The 25,411-nt window shown below is 45.0% G+C and overlaps 1 protein-coding gene across 1 annotated transcript in view; it reads left to right on the forward strand.

Annotated features, from left to right (window-relative positions):
- LOC124622733 (U1 small nuclear ribonucleoprotein C-1-like) overlaps positions 1-25,411 on the forward strand; it is a 73,638-nt gene that overhangs the window by 20,299 nt on the left and 27,928 nt on the right. The gene's annotated exons all lie outside the window — the stretch shown is intronic.

Genomic DNA, 25,411 nt, shown 5'->3' on the forward strand with positions numbered 1-25,411 from the left:
TCCCAGCGTGTTCCCGCACTGCACGCACCTGGTTCCTCCTGAGTCCCCAACCGAACTGGCACACTCACACGATCCGGAAAAACAACGGCGTCGCCCCAAAGATAGGGCAACAGTTACTACATATCGATAACCGCCGCTGCTGCCACATTCGGACAGGCAACGCTTGCAAAACCGAGTGGCGCCAGTCAACACGAGAAGAAGACAGACAACCGCAACCATGCCAACTAAACGATACCGTCCTGCCTCCAACAGAGGGCGGAAACCTACAAAAAACACCAACGCGAGCCGCTGCACGTCTCAGAAACATTCCACGATGTCCCACAACAAATTCCCAAGTTTCTCACCCAAATTCTGCTGAGAAAAATGCTTTCCATTACTTATTGAACCCCCTCGTATCTATCATTGGACAAGCCGCACTTACGATGCTTCGTCCTGGCGCAGCACTATACTGATATGCCCCCGGCTAACTTTCAAAACCTTTTACATTCGAAACTTTATCATTCCTGCCATGATCTAAAACCGCAGTTCACCAATATAAGTGGGTGCATTTTACCAATTCTATTTATGTTACCTTTCATTGGTTCTCGGTGTGCAGTCCTAAGGAACAGACTGCACACCAGCCATCACAGCGCCGAGAAACGGCGTCAAGAAGGCACCGACCAGCGCGCCAACTGGAAGAGCGCCACACCTCCAGCAGGACAGAGATCAATGCCCCCTGTCAAAGCTGACTTAACAAGCCACCCTGTACTTCGAGAGCATCAGTACTGAGCATTAGGAAGACGATACTTAGCTTGAGTTCTGCGAGTAGTAATAGTGAGTAATGTAATTGCATGTTGGAGGTACAGCAGGCACAGGAAGCAAGTGAAGTTGTGTTTATTTTCTTTTTAGAAATAAAATGATAAATTCATATGTACACTACTGGCCATTAAAATTGCTACAGAAAGGCGGATGATAAACAGGTATTCATTGGACAAACATATTATACTAGAGCTGACATGTGATTACATTTTCACGCAATTTGGGTGCTTGGATCCTCAGAAATCAGTACCCAGAACAACCATCTCAGGCCGTAATAAAGGCCTTGATACGCCCGGGCATTGCGTTAGAGCTTGGATGGCGTGTACAGGTACATCTGCCCATGCAGCTTCATCACGATACCACAGTTCATCAAGAGTAGTGACTGGCGCATTGTGACGAGCCAGTTGCTCGGCCATCATTGACCAGACGTTTTCAATTGGCGAGAGATCTGGAGAATGTGCGGCCGGCCGAAGTGGCCGTGCGGTTAAAGGCGCTGCAGTCTGGAACCGCAAGACCGCTACGGTCGCAGGTTCGAATCCTGCCTCGGGCATGGATGTTTGTGATGTCCTTAGGTTAGTTAGGTTTAACTAGTTCTAAGTGTTAGGGGACTAATGACCTCAGCAGTTGAGTCCCATAGTGCTCAGAGCCATTTTTTTGGTTAAAGGCGCTGCAGTCTGGAACCGCAAGACCGCTACGGCCGCAGGTTCGAATCCTGCCTTGGGCATGGATGTTTGTGATGTCCTTAGGTTAGTTAGGTTTAACTAGTTCTAAGTTCTAGGGGACTAATGACCTCAGCAGTTGAGTCCCATAGTGCTCAGAGCCATTTGAGCCATTTTTTTGGAGAATGTGCTGGCAAGGGCAGCAATCGAACATTTTCTGTATCCAGAAAGGCCCGTACAGGACCTGCAACGTGCGCTCGTGCATTATCCTGCTCAAATGTAAGGTTTCGCAGGGATCGAATGAAGGATAGACCCACGGGTCGTAACACATCTGAAATGTAACGTCCACTTTTCAAAGTGCCGACAATGCGAACAAGAGGTGACAGAGACGTGTAACCAATGGCACCCCATACCATCACGTCGGGTGATACTCCAGTATGGCGATGACGAATACACGCTTCCAATGTGCGTTCACCGCGATGTCGCCAAAAACGGATGCCACCATCGTGATGCTGTAAACAGAACCTGGATTCATCCGAAAAAATGACGATTTGGCATTCGTGCACCCAGGTTCGTCGTTGAGCACACCATCGCAGGCGCCCCTGTCTGTGATGCAGCGTCAGGGGTAACCGCAGCCATGGACTCCAAGCTGATAGTCCATGCTACTGAAAACGTCGTCGAACTTTTCGTGCAGATGGTTGTTGTCTTGAAAACGTCCCCACCTGTTGACTCAGGGATCGAGACGTGGCTGCACGATTCGTTACAGCCATACCGATAAGATGCCTGTCATCTCGACTGCTAGTGATACGAGGCCTTTGGGATCCAGCAAGGCGTTCCGTATTTCCCTCCTGAACCCACCGATTCCATATTCTGCTAACAGTCATTGGATCTCGACCAACGCGAACAGCAATGTCGCGCTGCGATAAACCGCAATCGCGATAGGCTACCTTTATCAAAGTCGGAAATGTGATGGTACGCATTTCTCCTCCTTACACGAGGCATCACAACAACGTTTCACCAGGCAACGCCGGTCAACTGCTGTTTGTGTATGTAGCTTTCCTCATATCAGCACGTTGTAGGTGTCGCCACCGGCGCCAACCTTGTGTGAATGCTCTGAGAAGCTAATCATTTGCATATCATAGCATCTTCTTCCTGTCGGTTAAATTTCGCGTCTGTAGCACGTCATCTTCGTGGTGTAGCAATTTTAATGGCGAGTAGTGTAAATTGAAGGGGGAACACTGCTTTCAGCTGCAGCGGGACATTAAGCGGAATCAGCGACGGCAAGCGAAAATGTGTACGGCACCGGAATTCGAACCCGATATCTCGTGCTTATTAGGCAGGGGCGTTAAGCACTGCGCCATCAGGACACTCTTGTCATCGCAACTGTACGGACTGTGATCTCGGGACGCATCACGGCCGATCCACATTCCCACCGAGCGCCACCTATCCGGCGTCCCTGCCCATGTATATTCCCGTTCGCCGCTTAGAGGTTTCCCGAGGAGGTTTGACGTATTTGTGCATTCGCACTGAAGAAGTAGATCCATTGTCCAGCCAGGCTTATCAATAATTTGAATGCGTGGTGTCTGTTCCTTCGAAGAATTAAAGAATGATCAATTAATCTTAAAACTTTATGTACACATCGGTTTGGATCTCTGGCGCCGGCCATCATAACTTCTTTCCTTCCTCGTTTGTCTCGGTGCTGACTCCCACAGTAGCCGACACAACACGGGAATAATAAAACCATACTTAAGTTCATGTGCGATGTTGGCGTCGATCCACAGTTTGTCATTCCGACTAGAGTAGGTCCAATGACGCTGGTAAAACTCACCACAAATGCCGTTAGCCCTAGGAGACTTCCGTTTGGCCCCACTGTTGCCGACAGTGTCAATTTTTTCGCTAATGAGCGGTAGGTCAAGTGATTCAGGGTCTTTATGAGCAACATGGCGGGATGTTTTTTCAGGCACATATCACGAAGAGATCCACTTATAAACATCCTACTGTAGAGATTGTGGTAGTAATCCTTCATTTTCCATGTTGTGTCACGCTCTTCAGTGATTTTATTCCCCGTTTCAGCTATGACGCTTGTATCTGAGCATTACGGCGTCTTTTTGATCCGAGAATATGAAAAAGAGACACCGTTTGATCCTCTGCAATTTTCGTCGTTCGCGATCGCTCGATGCTACCTTCTACTTGTTTTCGGTAAAGGGCTATAATTTTAGACTTGCACTTCTTAATATTGAGGTACGTATCAACATCGTGCTTATTGACAAACTGCCTATTGGCTTCTGTCTCGGGTAGATTATATGTACCTGGCGCACCAACGTCCGAGGGCTCCTCCGCGGTCAATTCCGGTGCGGTTCTTCTCTTGCTACCTGCGACGGTCGTTCGCTGCAGTACGGGAAGCCAGGATCCGTTTTACCTTACGGCTTTCCTCTTTCTTGTTGAAGCTGTTCGCTCGGACGTTGGCGCGCCAGGTACATATAGTCAGAGGCCGCGAGCTCGGCTCCAGTTCATCACCGGCAATGGAGGGTGAAGCTTTGTCAATGCCAGCCACTCATGCTGGCGAAACGTCAGTAAAATCATTAGATGAACGTCGGCCGAAGAACCCGAGACAGAAGCCAATAGGCACTTTGTCAATAAGTGGCCACGAAAGCCTTTACAATTTTGTATCGTGCTTATTGCTGCTTTTGTGCAGCTAATGTAGGCAGTGAAAGTAGCATTCTGCCGGTTGTTTTCGCTGCGCGTACCTGACAGTCTGGCGCTGTGTGTCCACCATTGAGCGACATTGCCTTAGCGACCTCCACATCGCTCAAGCCGTCCACAAGCCTCGTCAATTTCGTCATCCAGAGTCTTCTAACGAACTGACGTTTAAATTCCAATATCTCAGGCACCGATAGGCTATAGCACGTTGGCGATTGACATCAGGCAGTAGTGGTAGTTTACTTTTCAAGAGGGTTGGACGGTCGCGTCTAAAGTTGCTGCCAGGTGGCGTATACGTTAACTACGGATACTACTGGACCTTCACTCTGCAAGATACACCTCTGCCGTCAAGGAGACGTTTCACTTGCGTTAAGTGGATTCCTTTCACAATAGGTTAGCATTACCAGTTGAGGCCTCATCGTGTCTGGGTAATCGAGACAAACCCGGACACAAAGATGTCATCTGTCATCTCCTGCAGCAGCGTAGCATTTACTTTGGTATTATAGAAGGAAATCTGTAAGCGCACGCACCTCTACAATACCTCAGATTCCGTGCACGTTGACCGTTGTGGAGTTGTACGACTATCACACTTTAGTAGGCAGTCCGCCCCTCGTACCTGAATGGTCAGCGTGACGGATTGTCAATCCTTTGGGCCCGGGTTCGATTCCCGGCTAGGTCGAGGCCTTTTCTCCGCCCAGGGACTGGGTGTTGTGCTGTCCTCAGCATCATCCTATCATCCTCATCGACTAAAGGTCGTCGAAGTGGCGTCCAATTGGAACACCGGCACCCGGCGAACGGTCTGCCCGACGGGAGGCCCTAGCCATACGATTAAATAAAATAAGCTTTAGTAGGCAGACCTCCGCTCACCTCCCATCACTGTCAAGCCACCACTGAACGTTTGACTATGTGACAGATGGACGGACGTCCGTTTCCATTAGTTCTTCATCTAAAATTTTTGTTGACGACAGCAGATCATCTGCCCTCTCGTTGAGAACATTTACCGATTTCTGAACTTCCGTTCAAAGTTTATGAGGCGATTCGGCCGCATCTGAGCGCGCAATGCGGACTTTTTTTCTTATTAGGATGCAATAAAGCATGTGGATTAAACCCAGCTACTATCCTTTTCTTCCCTCCAAAACTACTTCTTCGTAAATACAGGGTGACAAATATTGAACTATATGGAAGAAAACGTAAATTAGTTACAAACTTCGGCGTGCACACACTTTACTCAACATGTGAACGTCACTACAGATATTCGGATTAGGTTATGACGTGTTTGATATGCCTGCCATCATTGGCGACGATGTAGTGCAGACGAATACCGAAATTCTGCATGACCCGCTGAAGTATCGGAACATCATTGCTGTCGATGAGCTCCTGAATGGCTGTTTTCAGCTCAGCAATGGTTTTGGGGTTACTGCTTGACACCTTGTCTTTAACATAGCCCTAAGAAAAGGAATCGTATGTGTTCAGATCCCGAGAATATGGCAGCCAACGGAGGACCATGCCAGTGGCCTCTGGGTACCCCAGAGCCAGAATGCGGTCCCCAAAGTGCTCCTCCAACACATCAAATACTCTCCTGCTTCCATGGGGTCGCGCGTCATGAACCACATATTGTCGTAATCAGGGCCTCTTTAGATGATGGGGATGAAATCATTTAACAAAACCTTCACGTACCGTTCGGTAGTCACTGTGTCATCAAGGAATATGGCACCGATTATTCCGTGAGTGGAAATTACACACCACGCAGTCACTCGTTGTGGATGGAAAGACTCCTCGATCGCGAAATGTGGTTTATCAGTTCCCTAAATACGTCAATTCTGCTTATTGACGAACTCATCCAAATGAAAATTGGCTTCATCGCTAAACCAAACCGTCCAAGCGCATACTAATTTTCATCACACTCCGCGGCGAACCGTGCAGTTTGAAAGTCCTAACGCTAATCGTTCAGAAGTTATGACGATTTTATTTCGTATAGCTCAATAATTGTCTCCCTGTATCTTCACTATTGTTATTTTTATGACACATGCGCAGTATCTAAAAATATCAAATATTGACTCAGTGCTTAGCCAACTTAACTTTATTATCCATTACATTCTTTTGGTCAACTAGAACTTATAAATGCAATTAATTTACTTCAAAACCGTGCTAATTAAAAATACCAGTAATATAAATCTTCGTTATCATTGTTCATACGCAAACATAGACCTGATTACTAACGTCCTGATAAAGTAGATCAAAAATATATTTGTGTAAGTATGTGAAATATGTGTACAGTTAACGAGAAAAGTTTATTAGCGAATCTTTCACTCATTTAGTTTAGGAGTAATTAGTATTCGTAGTTAAAACATTGTTACTGAAATTAAATACCGTATTTTGCGAACTAGACAATGTAATTCAATAGCAGTTATTATTGTACCTATACGTTCCAATTCACAATAGTCTCCCTGCACTCTTCAGTTATTCAGAAACATAAATCATTAATTGTAACTTAGGAAAATACTGCAAACAGCAAGAGCTGAAATTAGTTCCACTTACTGCAAACATATATAAAAAAGTTTCTCAGAATCCTTAAGACAGTCTGCTGTGAGTGTGAAAGGAGCAAGACCTATGTCCACCGATGCACGGAAATGTACTGTACACCAGACGATGTAGTACGAATTACAAGCCGGAAAAATACTGCGTTTTGTATACATTTTGTGTCAGGCAGTTTATTCAATAATTCAGTGATTGTCTTAAATGATTGACAGTGAACTGGTTGTTAATTTCATCAACTGTGTTAATAATCAATAATGTTTCCTGTGTCAACAGTATCAGACTATGAACAGTGTTACTTCTAATAATTATTCACTGTGAATATCGTTTTCGTACCAATTTGAGAGCTAGATCTGAAAGACAGTGTTTTGAGAGTGTAATTCTGTGATTGTGTCAGATATTGGTTTGTCACACGTGGATTTTAGTGTCACTTTAGTATTAGGTTACTGCACTCGAACAAACACATTGCAGGACATCAAGCGACTATAGTATGTGGCTAACCATTTATCTGTGCATAAACTGCAATAAATGAGACACGACCTGGCCATAAACCATAAGTTATTCGATATATAAGGGCGGATAAAGTGTCTGAACTGCAAACATGGTATAGCTTACGTCATTTAACGTCACTGCCCATTAACTGAGACTTAATTATTTTACTTGCAGTTGATATGGAAAGCAGTTCTTGGTTGTTAACTCTTGTTAAATTAAAATGAAAAGCAATAGCGGCAACGGTAAAAGAAACTGGAGCCTCTGTAGTTAAATGACTCACTTAATTCAGAACTTTTACGAAAGTTAATGCAATTTCCTATGAAAGCAGCAACGGCCCACAGTTTTGGATAGGAGAGTAAATCTTTTGGTAAAATTTGTTACCAACCGTGAATTTAATATGGTTCCTTTCATAAATTAATATTAAACTGATTATCGGACTTCGTAATATTGAAATGATTGCATGTTCTGTAGTATTACAGAAACAAAAGGCTACGGCGCACTAAATGGCTCACGCAAACTATAATAACCAAAAGTAATGCGTCCGCATTTAAGAGGACACACAAGATTTTGGATCTGTAAAGAAAGGACAGGTTTATTAGTGAAATATGGTAAAACTTTAACAATATATTTTGAAGAAAGAAAAGTCAACTTACACGACTCCACACAGTAAACATTTTATGCGTAGTATTTAAAACAAAAGACTATGCATAAAACAAGCGATATTAAAATGCACACACTTGATATTCTGATTTCTAATAACAGTTACAGTTGCAAATAATTAAGTAACAGTCCAAGAAAGATGTCCTATGACCATTCATCACATCTGCAGGATTAATTGCGTAACGTTAATTAAGGTAACCGAGAGAGAAAACACACATTGAGAAAAATAAAAGAGCAAAAGAGCAGAGCAAAAAAGAAAAGAGAGCGGTGTCCCTGTTTCACTACTATTGACACTGATTACACGTTATGATCTTTGTTTATCAGGTGGTGTCTGGCCTAGTTACAGTACTTTGGCTAAATTTCGTGTGAAAGTTGTTGACGTTGCAGTCATTGACAAACGCCTGATTTTGCGAACCACTTTTCAGCCAGATTCGACGGAGTCCAAGGCACCGATGGCGGATGTGTACAGGCAAATAGAACTTAGAACTACTTAAACCTAACTAACCTAAGGACATCACACACATCCATGCCCGAGGCAGGATTCGAACCTGCGACCGTAGCGGTCGCGCGGTTCCAGACTGAAGCGCCTAGAACCGCGCGGCCACACGGGCCGGCTCTGTTTCCGAGTAGATTGTGGCATGACCTTGTCATTTGTTACTAAACTCGGTTCTGTTTCCCTGTGTTGAGCGTTGTCTAATTGTTGCAGTTCAAGTGAGAAACTTGTCCTGGTGAAGTGCTCTGTACGTCCTCTGGAGGCGCGCTGGAATGGGTTTCCTTAACAGCAGGGACAACATCAGACGGCAACTGTGTATTGTTGCCATCGCCAGGCGATGTATTAGCCTCCGTGTGTGGACTAACTCTTCTAATTCTTGCTTTCAGTTTTCTGAACTGTTTCTCACGCACCAGCATAGCTGCGTTAGACATTGCCATGTTACACACTACATTTCGGAGCCCTCTAGATGTAGAGTGTTGCAAATTGCATGAGCGAGGCGGGATAGTTGATACGCATGACATGTAATACCTCGACCTATATTGAGAATAAAATAAAACATTCAGAGCCGCAATTTTCATCGCGAACTCGTAGAAACGTATACCGAGGAGCCCGAAGCTGAAGCTAAACTTCAAGATTCCACTTTTGCTTCTCAGTACCACAGTAATAACAACAAGGAAGTACTGCCTCAAACACGGACGCTCGAGGCGTGTCTGAACGCCTCGAAGGCCACGCCGCGCCTAACTGGGTAACGTAATTACACAGTGATAGACACATTCCTAGCTGCCCATTTTCTACCGAAAATATGCACAGGACGAAATTTTGAACTGCTAGCGTGGAAGGAACAGGCACAGTGGCGTCGAGTGGGCGAATTTGGTTCAACCTGTATATCTGATCGTCTAGCTCAAGTTCTCCGTCTCGCCAGTCCAGTTAATGAGCAAAAACTTTTGTTGTTGTGCCGTAGAGGACTCATTTACAATACTGAAAGGCACATACACTCGCCAAGAACGTTCCTGCCCGAAAGTAATTCAGCATTATCTTTAGTAGCGTCAAGTTTTTCCGATATCTGCGTGCTCCGAGTTCCGCTGATAGGCCTATTTCCCTTTGCCGTGCAAGCTCAAGTGGTTCAAATGGTTCTAAGCACTATGAGACTTAACATCTGAGATCATCAGTCCCCTGGACTGAGGACTACTTATACCTATCACACACATCCATGCCAGAGGCAGGATTCTAACCTGCTACTGCAGCAGTAGCGCGGTTCCGGACTGAAGCGCCTAGAACCGCTCGGTCACAGCGGCCGGCTTCTGTGCAAGCATAGGCTTCCTTGCACCCTAACAAGACCCACTGGGTTAACGTCTGGACATACAATAAAGATTGCAGCTCTCCAGTGGTGATTTTATCGTCCTATCTATCTGTGGCTACAGGCTTAGTCAGCTAGAGGTGTCCACAATATGGTTATAACTAAACTTTCGCTACTTGAGCCTGTGTTGCCGGAAAACTATTTACCGTGAGGCTACCCAACATTCTAAGAATAATGTCCACACTGTGCGCTGCAGGATTTGTTAGTGTTGCCGGTACTGGTCCGGCTACGTAGGTTTGATACACCAGCATCTGTGGGCATTACAGCTGAAGACTGTCAACATCGGTCTGGGAAAGGTAAGAAGGGCTTTGCTCGTAAAGTAACAGTGAACAGTGCTGCTAATCTTCGCGAGTATCGTCGCCTTACAGGAATCTGGAGGGTGCTGTTTTCGCACCGGGGTTGAAGATCATGAATCGGAAATTCGATTTAAATGGCGATTTGAGAATTAGTGCTGGCCAATTGCGCAACAAATTGTTGAAGAAGTTTCTGTTGCCTTAGCTGAGAATGCTAGACGCAATGTGCGATCTTCGAGCAGTTCACAAGTTGTGTCGCGACAGCCGAACATTTCATGGCCCACCATTCGAAAAGTGCTGTGAACAATTGTGAAATGGTATCAATAGTGCAGCTGCAGGCTGTCTTGGATTCAGATGGCAGTCACATTGAGCAACGTCTGTGACCTGGAAAGTAAACATGGCGCGCAATTAACAAATGTGACCCTCTCATGTGGAAATTAAAATGTAAAAAATGTAAAAAAACGACGAAAACAAACACTGAAATCGATGTTTAATAATATAGTTCAATTAACGATGTAATTTTAAGGTGAGTGTCCAAACAAAACGAAGCAAATTCCAAATATTGTATTTCTTACGCCTACAGTAGTTAAATTATTACAAATGTGGTATTGTAATTTACAGAAAATAAAAATTTAACCAACAGAAGATGACACATTGGTGTAGAAACATGCCTTGGGAAACATAAAAATAAACTAATTGTGTGTGCATAAGGCTGATTTCGAAAATAACCCCGTTTTTAAAATGTAAACACGGAAGAACGATAGGAGGAGCTTGAAACCTTAGTAAAATAAGTAAAATGTATTTCTTTGAACGGTTTGTTCCTTATTTGCTTTCTGCACTTCCTTAGAAATGTTTCCAGCAAGTTTTATTATCATGCCATCACTCGTTTTCAAATGGCTCTGAGCACTATGGGACTTAACATCTGTGGTCATCAGTCCTCTAGAACTTAGAACTACTTAAACCTAACTAACCTAAGGACATCACACACATCTATGCCCGAGGCAGGATTCGAACCTGCGACCGTAGCAGTCGCGCGGTTCCGGACTGAGCGCCTAGAACCGCGAGACCACCGCGGCCGGCCACTCGCTCGTTTTCCATGACGGTCCTCTCAAGTAGCGAAAGCTTAATTATAACAACCCTGTACGTGATCTACACCTACATACACACTCCGGAACCTACTGTATGGTGCGTGGCCGAGAGTACCGGGTACCAATACCAGTCATTTCCTCCCCTGTTCCACTCGCAAACAGAGCAAGGGAAAAGTGAATTTCTATAAGTCTCCGAACCATCCCTAATTTCTCTCATTTTATCTTCGTGGTCATTCTTTGCCAGCAGCGGAATCGATCTGCAGTCGGCCTCAAATACTGGTTCTTTACATTCCCACAATATTTCCCAGAGAAGAGAGCGTCGTCTTCCTTCCAGCGATAGACATTTGAGACCACGAAGCATCTCTATAATATTTGCATGCTGATGAAATCTACCGGGTAATAAATCTAGCTGCACTCCTCTGAATTTCTTCGATATCTTCCTTTAATCCTATCTACTGGGGATCCCAAATGCTTTAGCAGTATTCAAGAATGGGCCACACTGGCGTTCTATACACCGTCTCCTTTATAGATGAGCCACACTTTCTCAAAATTCTTCGAATAAAATCAAGTCAAGCATTCGTCTTGCGCACTACCAACCTGACGAGCTTCATATCGCTTTGCAACGCTACGCGTGCATATTTCATATATGCGACATTGCGAAGCATCACACTGCTAATGTTGTATTCGAACGTTACAGGATTGTTTTTCCTACTCATCCCGCATTAACTTACATTTTTCTACATTTACAGCAAGCTGCCACACATCAGACCAACTAGAGATTCTGGCTGGGGCATCTTGCATACTCCTAGAGTCACTCAACGTCCACATCCTCCCGCATACCACTGCGTCATCAGCAAATTGCTGCTTACCCTATGTGTAGAGAATAAGGGCTGTCCTATCATACTTCCTTGGGGAATTACTGACGATATCCTTGTCTCTGATGAACACTGGATTCTATTACGTGAGAAGTCCTCGAGCTACTCACATATCTGGCATTCTACTCCGTATGCTCGTACCTCCGTTAACAGTCTGCAGTGCGGTAGCTCCTCAAACGCTTTCCAGAAATCTGGAAATATGGAATCTGCCCGTTGGCCTCCGTTCATATTTCGCGGGATATCATGTGAGAAAAGGGCAAGCTGAGTTCCGCAGGAGCGATGCTTCCTAAATTCTTGCTGATTTGTGGACAGCAGCTTTTCTGTCCCAAGCAAACTCATTGTATTCGAACTCAGAATGTGCAGCAAACCGATTTTAAAGATATTGGACTGCAAGGTTGCTGCTTCGTTATTTTACCTTTCTTATACAAGGCGCTTACCTGCGTTTTGTGCAGTCGCTTGCGACTTGACGCTGGGCGAGAGATTCGCGATAAATGTAAACTAAGTAAGGGGCCAGTGACGCAGGATTCTCTCTCCCCCCCCCCCCCCTCTTCCTCATTGAAACACCCAAATACTGACCGACACATTACAATACTTTTTTTTTCTAGTCATCAGATTTCTGACTGGTTTGATGCGGCCCGCCACGACTTACTCTCAAGTGCTAACCTCTTTAGCTCGGAGTAGCATCTGCCCTCTCCGGCTCCGTCTAGTACTACGTAAGTTATTGGAATTATTTAAAAGCAGTCTTGATCGAACTGATTTAACTTCCGGCGGGTTTCGGTCTTTTAATTACGGCCCGTCATCAGATTTTGCATCACCTGCATGACGCCGATGGCACCTGACCCGCTGTGAATGGTTCAGTAACTGTAACTGAGTACTGGTCATATTTGGTAACACCAAAAAGAGAAGAAAATGGTATAAAGGAAGTAGGATAGATTATGAATAGGAAGACAAATTAGACAGTGAGTTACTTTGTTCACTTTATTGATAAGATTATTCTTATCTGATTCGACAACAAATCAACGCCAATAATACGAGGGTTAGTCAAATAAAAACCTTAAATATTTTTTTAAATATTATTTATTGTGCAGAAGTGGTACAAAGCTGTATCACTTTTCAACATAATCTCCCCCACGCTCAATGCAAGTCCTCCAGCGCTTACAAAGTGCATAAATTCCTTTAGAAAAAAATTCTTTTGGTAGTCCGCGCAACCACGCATGCACTGCGTGGCGCACCTCTTCATTAGAACCGAACTTCTTTCCTCCCATTGCGTCTTTGAGTGGTCCAATCATATGGAAATCACTTGGGGCGAGGTCTGGTGAGTATGGTGGGTGAGAAAGACACTCAAAATGCAGGTCTGTGATTGTTGCATCTGTCATACGGTTAGTGTGGGGCCTTGCATTGTCATGTTGCAAAAGGACACCTGCTGACAGCAATCCACGTCGCTTTGATTTGATTGCAGGCCGCAGATGATTTTTTAGGAGAGCTGTGTTTGATGCACTGGTGACAGTGGTCCCTCTAGGCATGTAATGCTCCAAAGTGACGCCTTTTTCGTCCCAAAAGATAGTCAGCATAACAATCCCTGCTGATGGTTCTGTTCGAAACTCCTTTGGTTTTGGTAATGAGGAATGGCGCCATTCGTTGCTAGCTCTCTTCGTTTCCGGTTGGTGAAAGTGAACCCAGGTATCGTCCCCAGTAACGATTCTTGCAAGGAAGCCATCACCTTATCGTTCAAAGCGCCGAAGAAGTTCTTCACAAGCATCAACACGTCGTTCTCTCATTTCAGCTGCCGTGGCACCCATCTTGCAGACACTTTGTGAAACTGGAGCACATCATGCACAGTGTGGTGTGATGACCCATTGTAAGTAGGCTGTTCAGTTTTTATGTTGGTAACGCCACATAGTGCTCTGTATGAAAATCACTGATTGTGCTGTGTGCAGTCTGTGGCTGATTTGCATTGTTGGAATATTTGCTATTGTACTGTTGGGCAGTTGGGTGTGAACAGCGCATAGTGTTGGGCAGTTGGAGGTGAGCCGCCAGCAGTGGTGGATGTGCGGAGAGAGAAGCGAGAGTTTTGAGATGTTAATATGATCGGACGAGCTGGATGTGTGTCCATCAGAAAAAGGAAATTTGCCAAATTGAAGGTAAATACATTGCTTGTTCTCTATCAAAATCTTTAATTTGCTAACTTTATGCCTATCAGTAGTTAGTGCCTTCAGTAGTTAGAATCTTTTGTTTAGCTGGCAGTATTGGCGCTCGCTGTATTGCAGTAGTTGGAGTAACGAAGATTTTTGTGAGGTAAGTGATTCATGAAAGGTATAGGTTATTGTTAGTCAGGGCCATTCTTTTGTAGGGATTATTGAAAGTCAGACTACGTTGCGCTAAAAATATTGTCTGGCAGTTTAGTGTTGATCAGAATAAGTAAAGAGAGAAATGTCTGATTACGCTCAGTTTTGCTCAGCGGTTTGAAAATCAAATAACGTAAGAAGTTTACCAGCACAGTAATTCATAATTTTTCTAAGGGGACGTTTCACCTTGACTAATCTGTAAACATGCTGCAATGTCATTCAGTGTCACTCGGTGGTTTTCCTTCACTATAGCTTCAACTGCTGCAATGTTCTGTGGAGTCACAACTCGTTGTGTCTGACCTGGACGAGGAGCATCTTCCACTCAAGTCACACCATTTGAGAACTTCCTACTCCATTCGTAGACTTGGTGCTGTGACAAACATGCATCACCGTACTGAACCTTCATTCGTCGATGAATTTCAATAGGTTTCACACCTTCACTGCTCAAAAACCCACTAACAGAACGCTGTTCTTCCCTGGTGCAAGTGACAAGTGGGGCGGCCATCTTTATACTGATACTGCGACGGTATGTGTTCATCTGCACTATGATTCCACCTACAGGCCATTCTGCAACCTGTTCGTAGCACGCTTACCAACTTACGGGATGTTGTTGTTGTGGTCTTCAGTCCTGAGACTGGTTTGATGCAGCTCTCCATGCTACTCTATCCTGTGCAAGCTTCATCTCCCAGTACTTACTGCAACATACATCCTTCTGAATCTGCTTGGTGTATTCATCACTTGGTCTCCCTCTACGATTTTTGCTCTCCACGCTGCTCTCCAATGCTAAATTTGTGATCCCTTGATGCTTCAGAATATGTCCTACCAACCGGTCCCTTCTTCTTGTCAAGTTGTGCCACAAACTCCTCCCCAATTCTATTCAGTACCTCCTCATTAGTTATGTGATCTACCCATCTAATCTTCTGCATTCTTCTGTAGCGCCACATTTCGAAAGCTACTATTCTATTCTTGTATAAACTGTTTATCGTTCATGTTTCACTTCCATACATGGCTACACTCAATACAAATACTTTAAGAAATGACTTCCTGACGCTTAAATCAATACTGGATGTTAACAAATTTCTCTTCTTCAGAAACGCTTTCCTTGCCATTGTCAGTCTACATTTTATATCCTCTCTATTTCGACCATCATCAGTTATTTTGTTCCCCAAATAGAAAACTCCTTTACTACTTTAAGTGTCTCATTTCCTAATTTAATTCCCTCAACATCACCCGACTTAATTAGACTACATTCCATTATCCCCGTTTTGTTTTTGTTGATGTTCATCTTATATTCTCCTTTCAAGACACTGTCCATTCCGTTCAAATGCTCTTCCAAGTCCTTTGCTGTCTCTGACAGAATTACAATGTCATCGGCGAACCACAAAGTTTTTATTTCTTCACTATGGATTTTAATACCTACTCCGAATTTTTCTTTTGTTTCCTTTACTGCTTGCTCAATATACAGATTGTGTAACATCGGGGAGGGGCTACAAAAAAAAATGGTTCAAATGGCTCTGAGCACTATGGGACTTAACATCTTAGGTCATCAGTTCCCTAGAACTTAGAACTACTTAAACCTAACTAACCTAAGGACATCACACGCATCCATGCCCGAGGCAGGATTCGAACCTACTTCCGTAGCAGTCCCGCGGTTCCGGACTGCAGCGCCCAGAACCGCACGGCCACCGCGGCCGGCTGAGGGGCTACAACGCTGTCTCACTCCCTTCCCAACCACTGCTTCCCTTTCATGCCCTTCGACTCTTATAACTGCCATCTGCTTTCTGTACAAATTGTAAATAGCCTTTCGCTCCCTGTATTTTACCCCTGCCACCTTTAGAATTTGAAAGAGAGTATTCCAGTCAACACTGTCAAAAGCTTTCTCCAAGTCTACAAATGCTAGAAACGTAGGTTTGCCTTTCCTTAATCTTTCTTCTAAGATAAGTCGTAGAGTCAGTATTGCCTCACGTGTTCCGACATTTCTACGGAATCCAAACTGATCTTCCCCGAGGTCGGCTTCTACCAGTTACTTCATTCGTCTGTAAAGCATTCGCGTTAGTATTTTGCAGCTGTGACCTATTAAACTGATAATTCGGTGATTTTCACATCTGTCAACATCTATTTTATTTGGGATTGGAATTACTATATTCTTCTTGAAGTCTGAGGGTATTTCGCCTGTCTCATATATCTTGCTCACCAGATGGCAGAGTTTCGTCAGGACTGGCTCTCCCAAGGCCGTCAGTAGTCCTAATAGAATGTTGTCTATTCCCAGTGCTCTGTCAAACTCTTCTCGCAGTATCATATCTCCTGTTTCATCTTCATCTACATCCTCTTCCATTTCCATAATATTGTCCTCAATCGCCCTTGTGTAGACCCTCTATATACTCCTTCCACCTTTCTGCTTTCCCTTCTTTGCTTAGAACTGGGTTTCCATCTTAGCTTCTTGAACTTACAGGATAACGGCGGGAAACTTCGATTTGTTATTACAAATTTAAGGTTTCCATTTGACTCACCCTCGTAATAACTGAGATGAACATGCTTACGACACTAGCAAAAGATGAAAAGACAGAGAGAGTTACGAGCTCTCGAGTAACGCAGTATATAAAGGGGGGATTCTAACACTGTGGTACGTGAAGGAGTTGGAGACGGTCATGCAGGATAACGATAACGAACACCCATTCCGACAGGCGGTTAAAACCCATCCCGTGGTTTACCTTAGCCAACAATGCCAAAAGAAATTTCCGTATCCATGGTTTTAGTACTAGGAACGAGACAAGAGAAATACGGGATGAGTCTAAAGTCCTTAGACACCTTCATAAGTTGGAAGATTAAAGAGAAAATTGAAATGTGATGATGGGAACATAGATTTGACGCGGGGCCGCAACATTTGGAGTGAATGTCATTCATGGCCGCCATCTTGAAATACGCCATTTTGGATTCAAGTCATTTTTTTTAATGGGAAAGGGGGGGGGGTATGACACATCAAATAACACTCGATTGAGCTCTGGAATTGAGTGGTGTAATTTGTTTTTGTCTATCTTGTACAGTTTAGAAGTTAATAATATTCAAAGTTACCTTGGTACCTGGACGGACAACACGTAGAACATATGTTGTAGCAGTTGGTATGAAGGTAATTTCCCAACTTTGAGCATTAATAACCTCTAAACTGTACAAGACAGACAAAAACAAATTACACCACTAAAATCCAGAGCTCAAGCGAGTGTTATTTGATGTGTCATACACCCCCTTCCCATTAAAAAAAAAAGACTTGAATCCAAAATGGCGGTTTTCAAGATGGCGGCCATGAATGACATTCACTCCAAAAGCTGCGGTCCCACATCAAACCTATGTTCCCGTCATCACATTTCAATTTTCCCTTTAATCTTCCAACTTATGAAGGTGTCCAAGGACTTTTGAGTCACCCTGTACTCATTGAGCTATGCAGCTAATTTCAGCTGCTAATAGGGAATACGCTATTTAATAATCACCGGTGGGGGAGGTATACTTGGAAAATTCTTATCAAACGGGAAGATGCCAGCTGGAGTACACCATGGCGAGGCAGACATTCTGAAGTTACACACTGGACTGTAAAGCGTATCCAGGACCACATACAGACTCAGATCACACTGTAATAATGGTAAAGAGTAGACTGAAGTTCAAGAGAACCATCAAGACAAATAAAAGTGAAAAGAAGTGGGATACTGAAGTACTGAGATTGGAGTTCTCTCAGGCTCTAGATACTGCAGTAACGAACACCACAGTAGGCGCCGGCCGGAGTGGCCGAGCGGCTCTAGGCGCTACAGTCTGGAGCCGAGCGACCGCTACGGTCGCAGGTTCGAATCCTGCCTCGGGCATGGATGTGTGTGATATCTTTAGGTTAGTTACGTTTAATTAGTTCTAAGTTCTAGGCGACTGATGACCTCAGAAGTTATGTCGCATAGTGCTCAGAGCCATTTGAACCATTTGAACCACAGTAGGCAAGTCACTTGAAGAAGAATAGAAATCTCTAAAAGGAGCACTTCCAGACTTTATACAGACGAATACAGGTGCAAAGAAGGCCATTAAGAAGTAATTTTATGCAAAAGAAGAACTATAACGGAGCGGTCGAAAGCTTTCTATTTGAGGGCGTTGCTACAGTGCATACGCACCGTTGCGTGGCTCCAATGCAGGTATATGAGCTCCGACATGTAGACAATGAGATAGTTTGGTATTCGCGTCTTTCCGACGTGCGTGACGCAAATGCGGAAATGAGGACTATGGCGAAATTATAACCCAATGCGTCCAAACAGCAACAACGAGCTTATTGATCTCAAGGAACCTGGTGTCTCCATCACTGAGGAACGGTACTGTGCAACGATCCGACGACGTGCAGTTAAGACGAAACGTCCAGGTAAACTGTGACAAGAGGTGCTGCACGTTCATGGTAATGCAAGTCGTCATATCGGAAATGGCGTAACACAGAAGTCACAGCAGCTAAACTGGGAGATACTCGAGCATCCGACCTATAGTCCTCATCTCTCCCCATGCGATTTTAACGCCTTTGGTCCATAAAAAAATACCTCGAAGCTCCGACGATTCCTGTCGGGATGTGCAGCCGGCAGTTACGGACTTCTTCATACAGCAGAAGTTGGTGTGTTACCAAACGAGTCGCAGGAGAGCTTCTGTAAAGTTTGGAAGGTAGGAGACGAGGTACTGGCAGAGGTAAAGCTGTGAGTACCGGGCGTGAGTCGTGCTTCGGTAGCTCAGTTGGTAGAGCACTTGCCCGCGAAAGGCAAAGGTCCCGAGTTCGAGTCTCGGTCGGGCACACAGTTTTAATCTGCCAGGAAGTTTCATATCAGCGCACACTCCGCTGCAGAGTGAAAATCTCATTCTGGTGACAAGTAATTTTGTTTACCCGACTAGTATTAGTCTAATCTTTGTTATTAGAAATATAATGGCCTGCAGCGCTATTCACAAAGCAGAAATTCCTATAGTTTTAGGATTTCAAAGTTTTTTCTATACTCTATGATACCTGTCCTTGGTACGATATTGTACACCGCTTTCTGCAGACAGTGGAAAGAGCAGCAGAGGTTTCCTGTGCAAGATGTAGCCGACCAGGACATGATTGTAGACATACATTGTTTGAGGCTGTTGACATGATGGATTTGGTAGACATATCGGATCAAGTCAGCGCTTGACAGAGCTCTGGAAGACTTGCGATCAAATTAGGCATAGACAGCATTAAGCAATCTTGTCTGTAGAACACAATTCAAGGGTTCCTTTTTATAAAAACAACGAACAAGTGCTAATTTAAAGGCTTTATGTTTGACGCATTTTATTATTCCTTGCTATTATCAGTTTCGAACTTTGTCAGACGGCTGCATCACAGGGGGAACTGATAATCAGATGTTTGGTGTTTTTAGCGTACCGTGGTGCCGGTGAACGCGTCCTGACTGCTTTGAAGGCTTGCATTTTTATTATTTTCCGTTAGATACGCAATAACATTACTATAAACGTATACCAGAATTATAAACACAATTTAGAAAACGCAGATAACACTTTGTGTCATCATTAGCACATTTACATTGAACAACCTGATTTCATAATCGTCCACGGTCCACGATTTTTACGAGTGTATGACGAAGAGGATGAATCTGCATGTGTTATAGATGCACTTGAAAATGCGCTGCGTTGAAACCAGTAGTGTTCAATAATCTACATCCAGAGGATATTGAAGGAAACCAAGTCTATTGTGTTCTTCCTCTTCTTACTGGTTTTCTGCGTATTTTCTTTTCTGGAACGCCCTTGTAATCTGTGCTTCGCTGCACCCATCTCTGTGGAATAGATCCTCGACATGATGTGGCATGGCTCGGAGGCTTCCTTTGGAGTGGATGATGTGCGTCCTCTGTACCAGCGCGGTCGGCACTATTTGGCTCTCCACTTTACGGTGGTAGCTCGTTGCGTGTGTTTGGTTCTTGTACACTGCGTGACAATGCCTTTATTAGAGCGATTAGAGAGATATCCGTTATCCTCTACGCCCATAGTGAATGTGATGGTTTGACAGACGCGGTTCAGGTCGTCCGTAACTAATCCAGAGTCCGTTCGCCAAGTTCCCACAACTCAAACGTATCGTTGACATAGAGGAAGAAGCGCTTTAATTTGTGGCGGGCCGTTTGAAGCTCCCCCTCCTCCAAGTACTCCGTGTACAAAATTGCAATCAAAGTGGCCAGTGGAGATCCCATGGCCACTCCAGATGTTTGTTATAAAAACTCCCCGTTGCATACGAAGTAGGTGGTAGTCAATGGATGCTCAGAAAGTTTAGCTACACCACGCAAAAGAATTAAAGGATCAAATTTTTGACCACGTCAGTTTCCCACATGGCAATGTAGAAGTTTGAAATTTGGCTCAAAGGCGCTTGTAATCTTCCACTATACAGACGCAACAGCGCGACGGCCTTGCGATATCACCCTCGGGATCGACGACGCTTGAAACAGCGGAGTATCGACACTTGCGGAAGAAGGCCAGAGCTGAGAAGTTCTTGTGAGGCGTAAGGTGGTTTCATGATGTCACACGCTTGCCAGGGTGGCCGAGCGGTTCTAGGCGCTACAGTCTGGAACCGCGCGACTGCTACAGTTGCAGGTTCGAATCCTGCCTCGGGCATGGATGTGTGTGATGTCGTTAGGTTAGTTAGGTTTAAGTAGTTCTAAGTTTTATGGCACTGATGACCTCAGAAGTTAAGTCCCATAGTGCTCAGAGTCATTTGAAGCATGATGTCACATTGGTACCAAATTTCACGAAAATTCTGCCCAACGTCACCGTCTACGTGCCACACGGTAGGAATGTCGTCACACCCTTCCTTATCCACATATCATCCCGTCGTTTTACGACTCTGCGTGGTTTTCTTATGGCTGACAGAGCAAAACGATTCAGACACGCCGGCCGGTGTGGCCGAGCGGTTCTAGGCGCTACAGTCTGGAACCGCGCGACCGCTACGGTCGCAGGTTCGAATCCTGTCTCGGGCATGGATGTGTGTGATGTCCTTAGGTTAGTTAGGTCTAAGTAGTTCTAAGTTCTAGGGGACTGATGACCTCAGAGGTTGTCCCATAGAGCTCACAGCCATTTGAACCGTTTGATTGAGACACACCGCTGCTCAGAGGCCTCAGGAATTGGCAAAATGGTGTAAATGAAACCGCCCCTTCCCTTGGGGTGTTCATTTCAATACACGTTACGGTCTAAAACGACAGTTTACAGTGTGGTGTACTGTAGAATGACGTTCTTCATAGCGAAACTTCCTGTCAGATTAAAACTGTGTTGTGGACAAAGATTCAGACTCGAGACCTTTTCTTTTCGTCGGCAACTGCTCTACAGACTCTGTTTATTTTTTTTTTTACTAACTGACCGACTGAGCTATCCAACTACCCAAGCACGACTCAAGACACGTCCTTGCAGCTTTACTGCTTTGCTTTCGGCAGTATGTCATCCTCTGCCTTCCAAACTTTACAAAAATTCTCCTTTCGCTCTTGTCGTGAGTCGTGCTTGGCTAGCTCATTTGATAGAGCACTTGCCCACGAAAGGAAAAGTTACCGATTTCGAGTCTCGGTCTGGCGCACAGTTTTAATCTGCCAGGTAAACTATGTGACAAAAATCATGGGGACACCTTTCTGAAAATGACTTACAAGTTCGTGGCGCCCTCCATCGGTAATGCTGGAATTCAAAATTGTGCTGGCCCAACGTTAGCCTTGATGACAGCTTCCACTCTCGCAGGCATACGTTCAGTCAGGTGCTGGAAGGTTTCTTGGGGAATGGCAGCCCATTCTTCACGGAGTGCTGCGCAGAGGAGAGGTATCGATGTCCGTCGGTGAGGCCTGGCACGGCGTTTCAAAACATCCCAAAGGTGTTCTATAGGATTCAGGTCAGGACTCTGTGCAGGCCAGTCCATTACAGGGATGGTATTGTCGTGTAACCACTCCACCACAGGCCATGGATTATGAACAGGTGCTCGATCGTGTTGAAAGATGCAATCACCATCCCCGAATTGCTCTTCAACAGGGGAAAGCAAGAAGGTGCTTAAAACATCAATTTGGACCTGTGCTGTGATAGTGCCACACAAAACAACAAGGGGTGCAAACCCCCTACATGAGAAACACGACCACACCGTAACACCACCACCTCCGAATTTTACTGTTGACACTACACACGCTAACAGATGATGTTCACCAGACATTAGCTGTACACACACCACTGCTATCGGATCGCCACATTGTGTGCCGTGATTCGTCACTCCACACAAAGTCTTTGCACTCTGCAGTCGTCCAACGTTTATCTACTTACACCAGTAGAGGCGTGGTTTGGCATTTACCGGCGTGATGTATGGCTTATGAGCAGCCACTCGACCATGAAATCCAAGATTTCTCATCTCCCGCCTAACTGTCATAGTGTTTGCAGTGGATCCTGATGCTGTTCGGAATTCCTGTGTGATGGTCTGGATAGATGTCTGCCTATTACACACTACAACCCTCTTAACTCTCGGCGGTTTCTGTCAGTCAACAGACGAGGTCGGCCTGTACACTTTTCTGCTGTACGTGTCCCTTCACGTTTCCGCTTCACTATCACATCGGAAACAGTGGATGTTTAGGAGTGTGGAAATCTCGCGTACAGACGTATGACACAAGTGACACCCAATCTCCTGAGCACGTTAGAAGTCCGTGAGTTCTGTGGAGCGCAGCATTCTGCTCTGTCACGATGTGTAATGACTACTGAGGCCGCTGTTATGGAGTACCTGGCAGTAGGTGGCAGCACAATACATCTAGTATGAAAAACATATGTTTTTGAGGGTGTCCGGATACTTTTGATCAGACAGTGTAGTTTCATCTCAGCACACACTCCTCTGAAGAGTGAAAATTTCATTCTGGCTCTTGAAAAACTTTGCCACTGGTGACATCATTCTCTATGGACATTGTGGGGCTGTAACCCCATTGAACACAATTTGAAACCTTTGGAGTGTAGTGCAACCACAATTTTTACCCTGGTATATAAGGTGGAACCACTAGGGACCGTTGAAAACCATTCGACCAATTATATGCGTGAACCAAAGCAGCAACAGGAGTTTATTCTTCTTCAGCACTCGTTGTATGCACTACTGTGGCATGATCTCAACACTTTGTATCATCGACACATGCATGACTGAAGAGTTCCTCTAGAACCCCCAACACTTTGGCAACACCCTTGATAACACCCATACACCGTTTATTGAGCACTTCAAAAATTTACCTGTACAGAGACAATAATTGATCGAGTCCTAGGCACGAGCAGGCATGCAATGCTTTGGACAGCAATTAGATTCTGCACAGCCACAAGCAGGCACTAAAGCAGCAGCTTAGTGCTACTCAGCTATGGGTGTCAATGGGTCGCCTGCATGCAGGCGCCTAGGGGTTGGTGAAAGCACATCTCTTTAAAAATATATTTTTAAAATGCTCAACAAAGTTGATACACAAACAGCAGTTGACCGGCGTTGCCTGGTGAAACGTTGTTGCGATGCCTCATGTAAGGAGGAGAAATGCGTACCATCACGTTTCTGACTTTGATAAAGGTCGGATTGTAGCCTATCGCGATTGCGGTTTATCGTATCGCGACATTGCTGCTCGCGTTGGTCTAGATCCAATGACTGTTAGCAGAATATGGAATTGGTGGGTTCAGGAGGGTAATACGGAACGCCGTGCTGGATCCCAACAGCGTCATATCACTAGCAGTCGAGATGACAGGCATCTTATCCTGATGGCTGTTACGGATCGTGCAGCCACGTCTCGATCCCTGAGTCAATAGATGAGGACGTTTGCAAGACAACAACCATCTGCACGGACAGTTCGACGACGTTTGCAGCAGCATGGACTATCAGCTTGGAGACCATGGCTGCGGTTACCCTTGACGCTGCATCACAGACAGGAGCGCCTGCGATGGTGTACTCAACGACGAACCTGGTTGCACGAACGGCAAAACGTCATTTATTCGGATGAATCCAGGTTCTGTTTGCAGCATCATGATGGTCGCACCCGTGTTTGGCGACATCGCGGTGAACGCACTTTGGAAGCATGTGTTCGTTATCGCCATACTGGCGTATCACCCGCTGTGATAGTATGGGGTGCCATTGGTTACACGTCTCGGTCACCTCTTGTTCGCATTGACGGCACTTTGAACAGTGGACGTTACATTTCAGATGTGTTACGACCCGTGGCTCTACCCTTCATTCGATCCCTGCGAAACCCTACATTTCAGCAGGATAATGCACGACTGCGTATTGCAGGTCCTGTACGGGCCTTACTGGATACAGAAAACTGGCCAACACATTCTCCAGATCTCTCACCATCTGAAAGCGTCTGATCAATGGTGGCGGACCAACTGGCTCGTGACAATACGCCAGTCACTACTCTTGATGAACTGTGGTATCGTGTTGAAGCTGCATGGGCAGCTGTACTTGTACCCGCCATCCAAGCTCTGTTTGACTCAATGCCCAGGGGTATCAAGGCCGTTATTACGGCCAGAGGTGCTTGTTCTGGGTACTGATTTCTTAGGATCTATGCACCCAAATTGCGTGAAAACGTAATCACATGTCAGTTCTAGTATAATATATTTGTCCAATGAATACTCATTTATCATCTGCATTTATTCTTGGTGTACCAATTTTAATGGCCAGTAGTGTACGAATAAAGGTTTACTAAACTTTGTATGGTCCATTTCCACAGGAATGTTTCCAGTACTTACACAACTGTCTCTGAATATTGAAGTAGCTGTTGACACAGACAAGTTTACAAGACTTTTCATTCAACGACATAATGTTCGTTTTAGAGCTCTACCTTAGACGTTTAATACGCTGGCGGTGTATCTAACACTATGCTATCGTTTTGATCGTTGACTACGGTCTGGGCCGAGTTTCCCCTCTGCTCAGCGTGAGTAGATGAGGCGTTGCGGTGTCGTGGAGAAGCTGTAGGAGGCGTGGCTACGCAGAGTCGCTGATTCGACGGTGCGGCGTGCTGTGGTCTCCTTGTGAGGTGCCAGCCCTGCTTTGGCACGCTACTCTTCGGACGACACCTTCCGTTTCGCCGCAGTCATGTTTGTTTCCGAAAACCGAGACCTGTCGATGACC

Source organism: Schistocerca americana, chromosome 7, assembly GCF_021461395.2.
Source record: "Schistocerca americana isolate TAMUIC-IGC-003095 chromosome 7, iqSchAmer2.1, whole genome shotgun sequence".
Lineage (NCBI taxonomy): Eukaryota > Metazoa > Arthropoda > Insecta > Orthoptera > Acrididae > Schistocerca > Schistocerca americana.